Source organism: Mus caroli, chromosome 11 (genome assembly GCF_900094665.2).
Source record: "Mus caroli chromosome 11, CAROLI_EIJ_v1.1, whole genome shotgun sequence".
NCBI lineage: Eukaryota > Metazoa > Chordata > Mammalia > Rodentia > Muridae > Mus > Mus caroli.
In genome coordinates, this window is record NC_034580.1 from 38,073,248 (window position 1) to 38,088,244 (window position 14,997).

The following is a 14,997-nucleotide window of genomic DNA, read 5'->3' on the forward strand; positions in this document are numbered from 1 at the left end:
GAGGCCCATTGGACCTGCAAACTTTATATGCCCCAATATAGGGGAATGCCAGGGCCAAAAGAATGGGAATGGGTGGGTAGGGAAGTGGGGGGTGCTATGGGGGACTTTTGGGATAGCATTGGAAATGTAACTGAGGAAAATATGTAATAAAAATATTAAAAATTAAAAAAAAGAAAGTAAAGACAAAAAAAAACAAAAACAAAAAAACAAGAGCTTAAGAGAGAGAGATAGGGGGTCAAGCAGCCCCTTTTATAGTGGACTGGGCTACTTTGCTGTTGCCAGGTAACTGGGGGATGAGCATGCCTGGTTGTTGTCAGGTAACTGTGGAGGTGGAGTCCTGAAAGCCTATATTCAGATGGCCACAGAATGATGGAGCTGGGGCCTTGTGTCAGGAGCCTATGTCTGGGAGCATGACAAACGGGCCGCCTTCCATCCCTTGCAGATTAATCTGCTGGATCTCTGGGGTTTAAACCTAGCTCGACCAGAGAACAGGCTGCCTTTCAAGGTCCCACAAGTGGAAATTTTATTCAAATGCCAACACTGAAACAGAAAGTAGTAGAGTCAAGAAATACTATAATAAAAAAAAAAAAAAGAATTCACTAAACGTATTTCTAAGTTGTCTTTGTGGCTCAAAACAAAATTAATAGGATATAAGGTCTACTTACTATTATGCTCACAAGTGTTCTGTTGTGTCTGAAGATCTACACTTCACCATTCGTGATGGAAAGACAAGCTTTAGAAGCTTCAAGACAAAAATAACTACTCATACTTCCTGATTTTAGAGGTCAAAGAATTTTTACAACAGATTTTCCCCACTTGGCTAGAACCACAGTTACTTTAATTACTATTAAAATTTAAATTTCCATGCAAATGCAAATGTTCAAGCTGCTATAAAATATTTATGTTTTGCATGAATAAATGTATCAACATGTTTATACATGATGATATGCTCATTGACCAAGACTCAAGAGGTTAAAAATATTGCTAAAAATAACTGAAATAACAACTCTTCTTTTGGGCAGTTGTAACCAGTTCTCAGTCTCTTATACATAAACTTGCATAATTGCATGTATACTTTTTCCTTCTGCCAAGTGAGATTCCATTAAACACATTCTTCTTTGGTTTGTTTATATACAGTGTACTTTGCTTATCCTTTCCTGTCTTTGCCTGAAGAGCCCCTCTATGTTTCACAGCTGCATCCAAATGTTACCTTATTTAAACATTTTACTTAATAGTGATCATCAGGTTATTTCCAAATAGTTGCTATTTTAATGAATTCTAAAATAAAAATTTTCCATGAATGTCCTTATGCATACGGGTGAACATATCTTCTGACTAAATTCCTACATTCCAAACATTAGGTTGTAATAATAATGCTTAGTGATTTTGAAATGTGATAGGTTATGTAAAATTGCCCAATCCAAAGTTTGTAGAGAAATTTAGAATCTCTAGAAATTTTTCAAATAGCAAAATTCTACAGTAAAGTAATCTAAAGGGAAGGAGTTGCTGCTAGATATTTTTTATTAGATATTTTCTTCTTTACATTTCAAAGGCTATCCCAAAAGTTCCCTATACCCTCCCTCTGCCCTGCTCCCCTACCCACCCATTCCTGCTTCTTGGCCCTGGCGTTCCCCTGTACTGGGGCATATAAAGTTTGCAATACCAAGGGGCCTCTTTTCCCAGTGATGGCCCACTAGGCCTATATTAACATCCCTGTGTGTACAGGCTGGTTTTGTGTGTCAGCCTGACACAGATCAAGTCAACGAGAAAGGAAATGCCTCCATGAAATTCAGCTGGAAGGCACATTCTCAATTAGTGATCAATGGAAGAGGGTCGACCCAAGGTGGGTGGTGCCATCCCCAGGCTGGTAATTCTGGGTTCTATAAGATGGCCGGCTGAACAAATCAGAGAAGCAAGACAGTAAAAAAACACTGCTCCATGACCTCCACATCAGCTCCTGCCTCAAGGTTTCTGCCCTATTTGAATTCCTGTCCTGAATTCCTTCAGTGATGAGCAATGTAGAAGTATTAATTGAATAAACCCTCCCCCCAACCACCTGTAACTTGATATTTGGTCATGGTGTTTTGTTGTACTAATAGAAATCCTAACTAAGACAATCTTCCAAGGCTCAGCTCCCAAACCACAAAATAAGATTTAAAAATAATAATAAATCTAAATAAATCGAGGTTTGATTTTATCACAAAAGAGTATGCCCACATGTAGGCAGCTACTGACATTTGTTAGAGAGCCTAAAATTTTCATAGCTTATTTGTCAGCCTCTTGTCATCCATCTAATGATAACAGTATCACAGTGATTACTTAAAGCATCATGTCTACACTTACAATGAAATGAAGCACTCAAGAGAATCTGTGACTGTTCTATCCACGTATCAATAAACACTTTCTCACACACCTGCACATTATGTTTATTGTTTACTAAAACTCCTTATGACAGCTATTGGTTTGCAATGTCATTTAGCCATTAGAGCTGTAAAGGAGACTTGGGGGAAAGTGTGTTTATATTTTTAGCATTTAAAGTAGATGCAGACCACAGGTAAATTAGTATATACCAAGGTCATTAAAACAACAACAAAAACAGAAACCATCAAAGTGTTTGTAAATGCCTATTAATTGTATTGTATTTTTGATAGCATTAGAAACCTCTAACTTCCCAGCCTCATGATTACAGAAAAATATATCTGGTTGCAGTGACTAACTTAACTGCTAACATAAATTTGAACATATTTTTTATTTAAAATAGCCATTTTAGTGTATTTCAATTTTATGCTACTTATTTATGAATTTTTCATTTTAGATTATTCAGGATACATATTCATACACACCACACAACAAAGGATTGTTATGTCCCTGAGTTAATAGAAATGAGAAACTAAATAAAAAGTTTATTAACTGGAAGGCAAGGCACTGAATATAAACCTCAAAAGAAAGCTCTGCTTTCCTTTTGATCTGTCATTACACTAAATAATAAAACAGAGTTTTCCCGTAGCTAGTACACCACCTCAGAGGATAGACATAGATAAGTATGCAGTACAAAAACTTCTGGTAAGTCAATGTCAAGGTCAGGTATGCCAGAGGTGACCAATCATTGGCATCACTTAACATGGCCATGTTCTTAACCTGTGTCTAAAGGTTGATTCAGTGTATCTCCAGCAGACTTCCCCTTTGTTTTATATTTTTAGCATAGTAGACAGTTGTATTCAAGTATGTTCAACCTTCAGATTAGTGAAGGCAAGACACATGTCCAGATGGGTTCTCTCCATGATGCTAAAACAAAAAGGGAAACTCAACTAAAGGAACTCTAACTTCAACCAAACTGTCATTTCAAGATTGATGTATGTGCTTATGCTCACCAAAAATAAACAATAAATTACAAGGTGGGCAATATAATAACATACACTTGTATAGATTTTCCAAGTGTCAATGAGCAAAACAACTATACTAGTTAAGTACTACTATTCTTTAAGAATAAAGTTTAATCTTCAATGAACTGAATATCCAGAGAAAGTTTCCTATTTTGAATAAATATCAATGCTATTATATATATTACCTTCAGATAAAGTCTCAATAATGTAAAGAAAGAGCCAGAAAATTCAAATATCTATATTTGGGAAACTTCAATAGAAATGAAAAATAGCTTCCTGATCTAATATTCTCTTAATTCATATTCACAGTGAAAATAAATTAGCCACAATATATCTAGACAATTGTGTTGGGATAATTTCTATAAAATCCCTCCTTCTACAGAGAACTTGGGTTTCATTCCCAGCATCCACATAGTGGCTCACAACTATATTTAAATCCAGTCCCAAAGAATCTTGTTCCCTCTTCTGGTCTTCCTGTATACAGCATTCATGTAGTACATAGACACATTTGCAGGCAAAACAACAACATACACTAAAGACTAAGGGGGAAATATTCTTAATACGAGAAAAAATGAAAATAGTATAGACCTATATGCCCAGCTCAAGATTTTTCTAGAATCTACCTGACCTTTTTTATTCTTAAGTATTATTTATTGGGAGGAAATTAGAGATCTCCTAGGGGACAGACAATATACATGTGCAGACCAAAAATTAATCCACTAGTTCAACATTCTCAGATTTTCACAGCAATTCATCAATACTACTAACCTATTAAGTATTAACAGTATTAACCATTAACTATTAATTAACTATTAATACTATTAACCTATTAACTATTCATAGCAATTCATCAATACTATTAACCTAATAACTATTAACAGTAGACTTTTTTTTTCTGGTGTTCTGGCTTTGAAAAGTGATCTTACGCAAACAAAATATGGTGTCATGTGTGCATACACACACACACACATATTTCTATGCCATTAAACTCACATGTCAATTTTCCATGTCAGAAGGGCATTATAGATGTCAATATACCAGGAATATACCTGCAAGGATTAGCTTAGTTTGAGCAATTAATCATCACTGAATGATTTTCACACTGTCCACCCACCAAACATTTTTCACTCCCCACCCCACCTCCTTAATAATTTAACTTTCTTGCCTGTCATTTCATGACATAACATCACCCAGTGTGTTACATTAAAGGTCTCTCTGAACCTCAAAAACATAGCATGTTAGAAAATTGAGTTATGAAATATAAAACACAGAGATTCAAAAGATTATGGGTTACAAAGTAATTCCAAAAGATGATATTTTGTTGATATAATTTTGATGTCTCAAGTGAATATTGGCTTTATTAAAATGGCACTGGCTCTTTTGGACTCAAATGCTGAATAAGGTTGATTGGGAATGAAGGTCTAAGAGATCTCACAGCTTGAAAGGCTAATGGCAGGCATGTTTACCACAGGGGTTTTGCTGTGGAATTACAAGCATATGCCACTGAGGAAGACAGAGACTAGTTTGGTTTGAGTTATTGAAATAGTTGGTAAAGAATAAATAAAATAACACTGTAAATGAATATGTTACAATCAGTATAAAATAAACATGTGCTAAGCCAGAGGGAATTAATGGTAGAAATGTGGGCTCCTGAGACTGGATAGGGGCTCAGTGGCTAAAGTGCTTAGTGCACAAGCATGAAGACCTGAGTTTGGATCCTCAACATCAAGTTGAAACTGGGAATGGCCACATGTGCTTGTAGCCCCAACACTTCAGAGGCAGGAACAAGCAGATCCAAGGACTTATTGACCAACCAATCTATCCAAACTAGCAATGTCCAGCTTCAGTAAGAGACCTTGCCCCCAAAATACGGCAGAAACACAATAAAGAAATACATCCTGACATCAGCCTAGGACCTTAGCAGGTGTCACAAGGGCAAATACACATACACACACACACACACACACACACACACAAAACTGAAGGTCCCAGAAGAGATGTCAGTGTGACTTCCTGAAGAGAGAGCACATAGAGTTCCCTGTTCTGCTAGTATTGGAACATCATTACGTCAAACACATTGACACCTCAATACCATAGGGGTTGAGCTGTCCTAATTATTATGTAGTTGAATGAAATGAATGGAAACCACATTAGAACCGGAAGATAATTTATTTTCAGTTGTGGGAAATTTCCAGCACCCCTTGGGAATGAAACGGCTTAGGAAGACAAATGAAATTTAATATGGTAGCTTTGTGATATAAGTTTAATTTATATCTATAATTTAATTGACTAACATACAAGCTTATTCAGGCACTTAGGCACACAAATTGGAGAGCAATGGGTCAGTTGTCTCTTATCAGTCTTGTTCCAAGCAGAATCCTATTTGGGGGTCCCTAAGTCTTCCTTTTACACCTTATCTAGTTCATTTAGTGTTACAGTTTATGGAATAATTGCCTAGAATTAGCAAAGCCTGATGAAAGCATTATGATTAGCTGAAGCAGATTCATTTCCACTTCATCAGTTTGGCTCATTTAAATCTGTACTCAATGCTCCTTTTTAACTGCTGCTTCTCTATTTAAATAAATTAAAAGAAGCATCAAAATATCTTCTCTATGCCCATAGCAGAAGGGTTCTTCAGGGTTACATTTTGATCTATTTGTAGGTCCTTCTAAGTGCCTATAAATTTATTTATGCTAAGAACATTTTTAGACTTGAGCTTTATATCCAACATGGATTCAAAAGAAGTTTAAGCAGAACATTTCTCTCATTGAAGTAGCAAGTATCAAAATGGTTTTTGATGTCCAAGGAACTTGTAAAGCCTTCGTTTTCTTTTGAGCAAAGAAGGTCATAATTTTCCAAAATGAAAAAGGCTGTGAAGTCCTAGTTTCTGAGTTTTCTTCACAGATGCTTCCCCTGTTTCCCTTCTTGTTCTGCTCTCTTTCTTAGCAGTTTTTCTATTCCCAGATTCCTTCGATTTCTTCACTATAGTCACCCAGTAGTTTCACACACCATCATTCTCCAGTGAAGAGGAGGAGCCTGTGTATGGATGCAGCCTTGTGGGTTTACATGGGAATAGACTGGATGTAGGACTGACCTTGGGGAAGATAAAGCACCAAGAAATGAGCTCACTCACTAACAAGCATATGGATGGGAATGGGGGCAGGGTTTCAGTCAAACTCCTTCACATAGTCTCTAAATGTTGCTCCATGTATGCTGTGATGAAAACAGATCTTGAATGGGCATTGCTTAGGATTTATTTCTGTCCTATCATGATGTGGTGATTTAAGAGGATAATAATTGACAAAGTCATGATAGTAATGGTTGGGACATTTTCAGAGTTGAAAAAAAAAGATTCATTCTTAATTTATTTCTGTTGATATTACCATTAATTCTTCCATCTACCAAGAGGATCAAAAGTGAATAATGTTGTCACTACTATTTGCAATGTCTTTTTTGTGTTGAGACAGGTTCTCCACATACTTAGGGCTAGCCTGGAGCTCACTATATTTATAGACAAGGCTGACCACAAACTCAAAGCAATCTTCCTGCCTATGCCTTCCAAGGGTTGCAGCTATCACCATGTTCAACCTAGAAATGTTTTTGTGATAGCTTATATTGGAAAGCATTGTATAATTTCTATAAATTCCAGAAACTTGAATAGATCTTAATGGAAAGCAAGTTAATGTTACCAAAGTCATAAAATTCAATAGGAGAGATAGTTCAGTAGGACAAAAAAAAAAAACACCTTGCAACAATGCATAAAGATACAAGTTCAAATCCCCAGAGCTCTGATAAATCTGAGTGTTATAATATAATGTAATGTATAATATAATGTAATGTATAATGGCAATGTGCCTATGAAAAATGAAAGACAGGGTCAGGAAAAATAGCTGGAGCTCATGGACCAGTGGCTTTGCATATACAGAAGAAAAACAACAGAGACCCCACCCTGAAAATGATAGATAAAAAGGATCACCAAGGACCCTGTCCTCCAGATCTCACATATTCTGTGGGACCTGTGGTGCTACCTATAAGTACACACACACACAATTTCAACCTTTCTCCTTACGATACTCTTTAATCATTTCCTCAGTCCTCTCTCAGCAGCTATTATGACATTGAGATGCTTCAATATCCTTTCTCCGTAGGTGAGACACACATAGCCTAAGGAGGGAGGGGTAAGATTCCAAGTCCCTGGTGATATTTTTGGGCTTTTTGGTTTGTATGTCTTCTCTGGGTCTGGCTTGCTTTTCCACTGTTTGTGTACTTCCATCCTTCAGTAGAAGCTTCCTGCTCAGTGAAAAGATTCACAGTTTTGGCTTTTCAATGGTTGCATAAAATGGTATTGCCCTGAGAAGTTATGTAAAACAACTCAAAGACTCTCTTGATTATAAACCATGACTGTTGTTGCCCTCAATCAATCTGGTTCCCTTCCTTCTTTACTCTGATTCCTTTTGTTTTTCTCCTTATGCTGAAAGAAAACCGAATCTAAATACATCTGCCTTGCTCAGCTCTGGTGGGTGGCTGAGGCAGCAACCAGGAAGGTGGAAGATGGAGTCAGAAAGCATGCTCTCATGTTGTCATGACTTTATTTAAGAAGCCTTGTGAAACACATTTTATAACTATGATTTGAATATCCAATTTTACACCGCAAAATAATTGAAAGCAAAATAAAGCTGGCGAAATTCTACTGATGACTTAAGAAAACCATGATCAATGGACATCATATATTCATTATCTTGAAATCTATTCACCATCTCCAGAGATCTATCAGCTTTTCCAGAATATATGCTCTAAAATGCTCACCAGGCAGGAGATATCTTCAATAACCAGTTTACTATAAATGACCTTGTAGCTAATATAATTTCAGATTTTATCACTCCATGGATCTTCTTTCCTTTGGGTTTGCTTAAGAAAACACATGACAGTGGGAAGCTTATAAGCCTGTCAACATAGATACTTGTCACTCAGTTCTGGAATGTTTAATTCACTCCCTTCATAGATGCTACCTTCTCAATGTAAACTTACATGTCCTAAACCTCATAATGAATGTGTGCTAAAACATCTATTGTAATGGATTTTTTAAAGACTTATATCTGTATTTTATATATGTGAGTACACTATAGCTGTCTTCAGACCCACCAGAAGAAAAGGGCATCAGATCCCATTACAAATGGTTATGAGCCACCATGTGATTGATGGGAATTGAACTCAGGACCTCTGGAAAAGCAGTCAATGCTCTTCACTGCTAAGCCATCTCTCCAGCACCCTCTACTGATTTAAGTTTTCATAAAGCAGAGAAGGAGGAGCTAATGACTGGACTGTAAGAAAATATAGAATAATTTTTTAAGTTTTCATACAATATATTTTGATTAGTATCTATACCTCCCACAACTTGGAGAGTAAGAAACTTTGGAACATGCAACCTTAAATGAGATGTCTTTATCAAGCCCTTCTCTTTAAGCCCCAGGAATCAATGTAGAAGAGAAGGCAAGAATTTTAAGAGCCAGGGTGATAGAAGATCCCAATGCTTCAACACTATCCAGACACAATAGGACGGATACACATATGAACTCTCAGAAACTGTGGCAGCACAAAAAGACCTGCACAGAATGAAATCAGACAGAATCACAGAAGTGAGAAGGGGAGGTAAGCACAAAGTTCTCACACCCCTATAGCCAAAGGACAATTTACAATTAATACCCACTGTAAAAGGGGGAAATCATTTTTCTCTAATGGCATGTCATTGGGTATATCAACCGAACTCCAGGGTAGGCTCATGCCCAGGAATAGATGGCCAACACAAAATGGACTTTGTTCTGAAACAGGTATTGCTATCAACGTTTCCACTATAAAGCTTATGACACATCAACATCAATGTCATATTTTGTCAAAAGCATTTGTGATTGAAATTTTCCCTTAAGTTTTTTCATTCTCTTACATAGTTTCACTGGACTTGTACCTGTGTTTCAAAGACCCAATTTTGCTCAACAATTTGTTTCCTGCTGCCATTTGAGATAACAGAAGAAACCAAATATCTATGTAGCCAGAAATTTGAGGTTCTTGTTATTACATGGGAAATTGTGTATCACTCCTTGTTCATAAATAAGACATTTACATGTATTACAGGAAGTTGAGCTGATTGGTAGAAGGTGAGATAGTTTTGTATTTGTTCTTAGTTCTAGGAGTGGAGAAAAGACAGTCTGAGATCTGAAGTCACAGATGAAGTTGTCAAGAACAACAATCTTTGCTTATCTTGCAGCAGCTAGTAGAGCATCTGAGGTGCTTTGTGATGGTAAGCAACATCACAATGATTTATGGTGTCACAAACACCACCATGGGAAACCAAAAATATCTCAAGCTTATGTGAACTCTAAGGATGAAAACGTAAAATTGACCTATGTGGGAAAGATTTCTTGTCCCAACGTGTGTGTGTGTGTGTGTGTGTGTGTGTGTGTGTGTGTGTGTGTGTGTGAGATCAATCCCTTCAAGGTGGAGAAAAGGAAAACCTGTATTTTATAGTATTTTCTTGTAGTGAGAATTCTGGTTTCTTTAAAACAGAGAGACAGAGACAGAGTGGGGGGGGGGATTATAGGTGTACGCTTTTGTTTTAATTCCAACTTTGGGATTTGGGGCTGCTTTAGATTTTCCACAGCAACAGATTATGATTTGTCTCATGCTCTAGCAGGGGCATGATTCTACCAGCTGGAGATAGTTTCTACAATTATATAACATTTGGAATTTTGGGGACCCTTGAGAAGGCTGTGGCTGCTGTTGCTGCTGCTCCTCCTCCTCTTCCTCCTTCTGTTGCTGCTGCTGCTGCTGGTGGTGGTTGCTAGTTGTTGTTGTTGAGGTTTGTCAAGTGGTCACGTGCAAAGAGCTGAGAAGAGGAAATTGGATATTGTGATAGCAAAGATCAAACTTACCTCAAGGAACTCTATGCCCCTAATTAGCAGGAAAAAGTATAATGCTATTGATTCCCACTTCCAAGATAGTTTTCTTTCTCTCCTACCTAGTGTTGAGGAGTTGGAAGGGTAGAATAGGGATGGATAGGGGAGGGAGAAAAAGAAACCCATATGGTAACCATGTCCGGATAAATGTGTTCTCCTGCTTTCCCACTGAGCAGTCTAGCACCAATTCTGCTGTTTGAGGTGATCCATTCAGTATAGATAGAACCTTATTGTGTGGCATAAAATATAAAATATAACTCTCCTAGGAACTTACTAGGCGGCCTGAAAAGAATGCTGGAACAATGATCCTATTGCCTTTCCTGTGAGTCTCTCACCAGGAAAGTGTAGACCATTTAACCTTGCTTTAATGTCCCATACATAGCCATAAACTCAACAGGTAGAAATAAAATTACCCATAACAGTAGTGGCTCTCACCTCGAAGTTTTTAATTAGACATTATTCATGACATTGTTCTCTGTGTATCGCTGTGAAGACAGAAATCTTTGAATCGGCTTTCTCTGCATTCTCTTCCCTGGAGCATAACTAGATGTAAGCATGTTTTTCCTGTTTGTAATCAGTTTATCTAAGACAGTAACAGAGCTCCTAAGGAGGAATACATTGCACATCTCCAGGCAATTTTAAGGTTTTCAAAAAATTAGATAATCAATAAACACAACGTGAAGGATTTTTAGGTGTGAAAGTGAAAAAAGGCATTCCAGGAAGAGAGAAAATTATGGATTTATTTATTTTAATTTTTGCAACATTTTTGTTACTCCATCTCATATCTAAACTGAAATGTAACACTGTAAAAGAATACTTGTAGCTACTCAAATTTTGTGAAAGATAACATTAATCTTAAGTCACTTATGTAATTTTAGCAAGCTAAGTAAATATTTAGATATTTTAATACATCTAATTTACCCACTTAGATGTATATTTTAATACACTATTTGTTGATAGAATTTAATTATTACTAATTTTGCACAAATACCTTTTGATAATATGCATTAACTTCAAAACATTTTCTCCCAAAATGTTTCTATATTTCACATGCATTTACATTGAAGCTCTAAGTCTCATTCATTCAATAATATATTTGAATATTATCTGTCACTTTGTAATAGTGTTAATTAGAATGTGTCATTTAGAGGGTAAGCAATAGAAACACAAAAGAAAGGAGTTTTACAAATAAAAATAATCTGCATGTGTAAGATTAATGGTAATGCCTTTATATCTTATGTAAGAGGCATATATTAAAACTCTTAATAAATTCAGATAAATTTAACTTCTCCAGAAAATAGAAATTCTGAAATTGCTATGAGTGTATAGGAAAGAACTGATACACTGATAAAGTCAATGGACCTCCTAAGCCCCTGAGTCCCTCCCAGCAGCTTAGGACGGTAGGGCACTGGGAAGACACAGCTTCCATCAGGAAGAACTCTGGCCACTCTACAAGGGGCTCAATGAAGGGGCTTCACTTCCTGCTGCTCTTCAGGAGCTTGAAGATACAGTCTTTATCCTCTTCAACAGTCTGTGGTAGTCTACTAACCTAGAACCAAAGATAGAATCTGCTAATAATTTGAAGCCTCCACAATTATAAGAAATAAATAAAGAGATAAATACATAAAAAATAAGCTGCATTATTCTGACACAGTAGCTCAGAAAGCTAAGTCACCAAACTGACAAAAATGCCTCACTATTCCCAGGCATCTTTCCTCCTGTTCTTCGGTGAAAATCTTAACACTTTGAAACAAATAACTATAGTATTATGAGTGGAATAATTTTAGCACACATTGTGAGCTCTAACACACCACCTTCTTTGTTATTTTCCTTCCAAATAAAACAGAAAGCCTCCACCTGCTGGGGAGCTGCCCTGATTGTGTCTATGCAGTCACAGGGGAATAGGAAGTCTAGGTATGAACAACAGGAAGCAATTAAACTATGAACTGCAAATCTGTTTATCAAAATCAGCCCCATCTAATAGACACAGTTGTTATATTTGGGATTAACTCTTAGAATGAATGTATTTCCTGGGCGCCAAGTGAACATCTGAACATTTAAAAGCAAACATGCCAACAGATGTTTCTAGAATAGGAACATCAAGGAACTCAATCTCACTTCAACTAAAAACATATTTTTCATTGTTTTAAAAAATAGTCTTTATGATCCAGTGATATGGCTCAGTTTGTAAAGGTGCTTGCCACAAAGAATAATGACATGAGTTAGATCCCTGGAATCAACATGGTGGAAGAAAAGGAACAAGTGCTGTAAGTCATCTACATAGGTGGCATGGCATTCACAGCCCGTACCACAAACATGCATGCACACACACACACACACACACACACACACACACACACACACACTCACACACACACACACACACACACACACACACACACACACACACACACACACACACACACACACACACACACACACACACACACACACACATACACACACAAATGTAAATTTAAAATGGTATTACGGCAACTTTTAAGTGATTATTAGGATACTCATAGGTCAGAGTATCACTCAACCTTCATCTTAGAAGCTTCTCTGTTCAGGAGATGATGGCCCACAACTGTTCAAGATGCCAAGAATAAGAAATTACAGAATTCTCAGTCCTAAAAAGAACATATACACGGTGCTGCCCCCTCCAGCTGGAGAGGAAGATGAAGAAAGGGTGAGAGGTAGTGAATGATTACAAGGAAACTAGATACAGCAGAGTAGCTGCATGTGTGAACTGACAGCAGCTGTGACATCATGCAGAACCTAAGAGAGACCAAATCCCATCATGGAGAATGGAGCTCAGCACAGAACCCCATCTCTGGCTTCAGAGTTATTGACAATTGTCAGCTGCTAAGAAAGCAAGAGATATTTTTATCAAAAATGGTGGCGCCCTCCAGTAGAAATAATACAGCTAGGGCTACTTATGCAGCACCATTTAGTCTTAGAGCATTTAAATAAAAAAAAGGACACATAACTGAGTGGGTAAGAAAGAGGGGACGATTCTGGGAAGACTTTAGAAAGAAATATGAATATAATCAAAACATTTCTAGGAAACCCTTAGAGAACTAATAAAATTAAATAAAAAACAAGTTTTAATTAAAAACTAAACTTGAAATGTATTAAAGTCCTTCAGATTTAAGGAAACATTGGAAAAGTATTTCTAGATACTTTATAGTCAGTATATTTCATCTCCAGATTCCCCAATTGAATATATTATGTCAATCAATGTGTTTATTATTAACTCTATACCTCACATTTCTTACTTATGTTCTCTTGCTATCCTAAGATTTCAACAAAGATCCGCACCATGTTTGACTATTTTGTCTTCTTATGCTTCTTAAATTCAGAAAAGGTCTCACTGTAGCCCTGGTTGTCCTGGAATTTGCTATGTAGACCAGATGGGCCTTGAACTCACGGAGATTCTTCTGCTTGCTTCTGAGTCCCGAATACTGGAGTTAAAGACATATACCACCAGGCCTAGATTAACTATGACATTTTCCTTGTTTTAAATGACCTTGACAATTGTGGAGATTATTGGTGGGATCATACATATACATACACATACACACACACACACACACACACACACACACACACACACACATACACATATACACATACATATACAACATTCTTCTCAATTAAAATCTTTCTGATGTTTATTCTTTCCTTTTTCTTGGTGTGTGTGTGTGTGTGTGTGTGTGTGTTGCTACAGACTGAACCTGGTATTATGCACACACTAGGCAGACATCTTGTCACCACACTACATCCTAGCTCTTAAGTTTTCCTTAAAATTAGAGTGAGGTTAAAGATTTGTGGGTGAAGAATGCAGAAGGGAAAAGTTGCTTTCTCATCATCATACTGGGGATACATTTCAGTCAACTTTATTCACCACTGCTGCTGTTGACCTTAGCCTGAGGCAGTATCACGAAGCTTCTCCAATATAAAGTTAATTCTATTCTCTCTCACAATGCTCACTGAAAGGAAAAGACTCTGATCTGCTCATTTATCTACGGTGGACAGCTATGGTCCTCTTTATAGGTAGAACACCTAAATAAATTATTAGGAACATTCCTCTTCTCCATTTATATATCTATGTATCTATTTATTTATTTATTTATCAATTTATGCTAACAAGCAGATAAATAGTTATTGTTATACTTTGATATCTATTACAATATTTAGTTAGCAAATTAGTTATTGTATAAATTTTTCCAGCTTTAACCATTAAAAGAAATTACTATTGTTCCCTGTGTCTCTTTGGCCAAAGCCTCTTTAACTGGAGAGTGGAAGCACACTACCTAAACAAATATCTACACCATAAATCATCGCTAGTCTAGGCCCAGCGTCTGCATTGTCTGCCACAATTCTAAAACCAGTGATTTCTCCCAAAGGGTTCTGCTTTCTTTTAGTGAAGAATCTTGCTAACCATTAAAGTCACAAGGGTGTCTCATATGAGGCTATGCCAGTGCCTGGCAAATACAGAAATAGATGCTCACAGTCATCTATAAGATGGAACACAGAGCCCCCAATGGAGAAGCTAGAGAAAGCACCCAAGGAGCTGAAGGGGTCTGCAACCCTATAGGTGGAACAACAATATAAACTGACCAGTACCCCTAGAGCTCATGTCTCTAGCTGCATATGTAGCA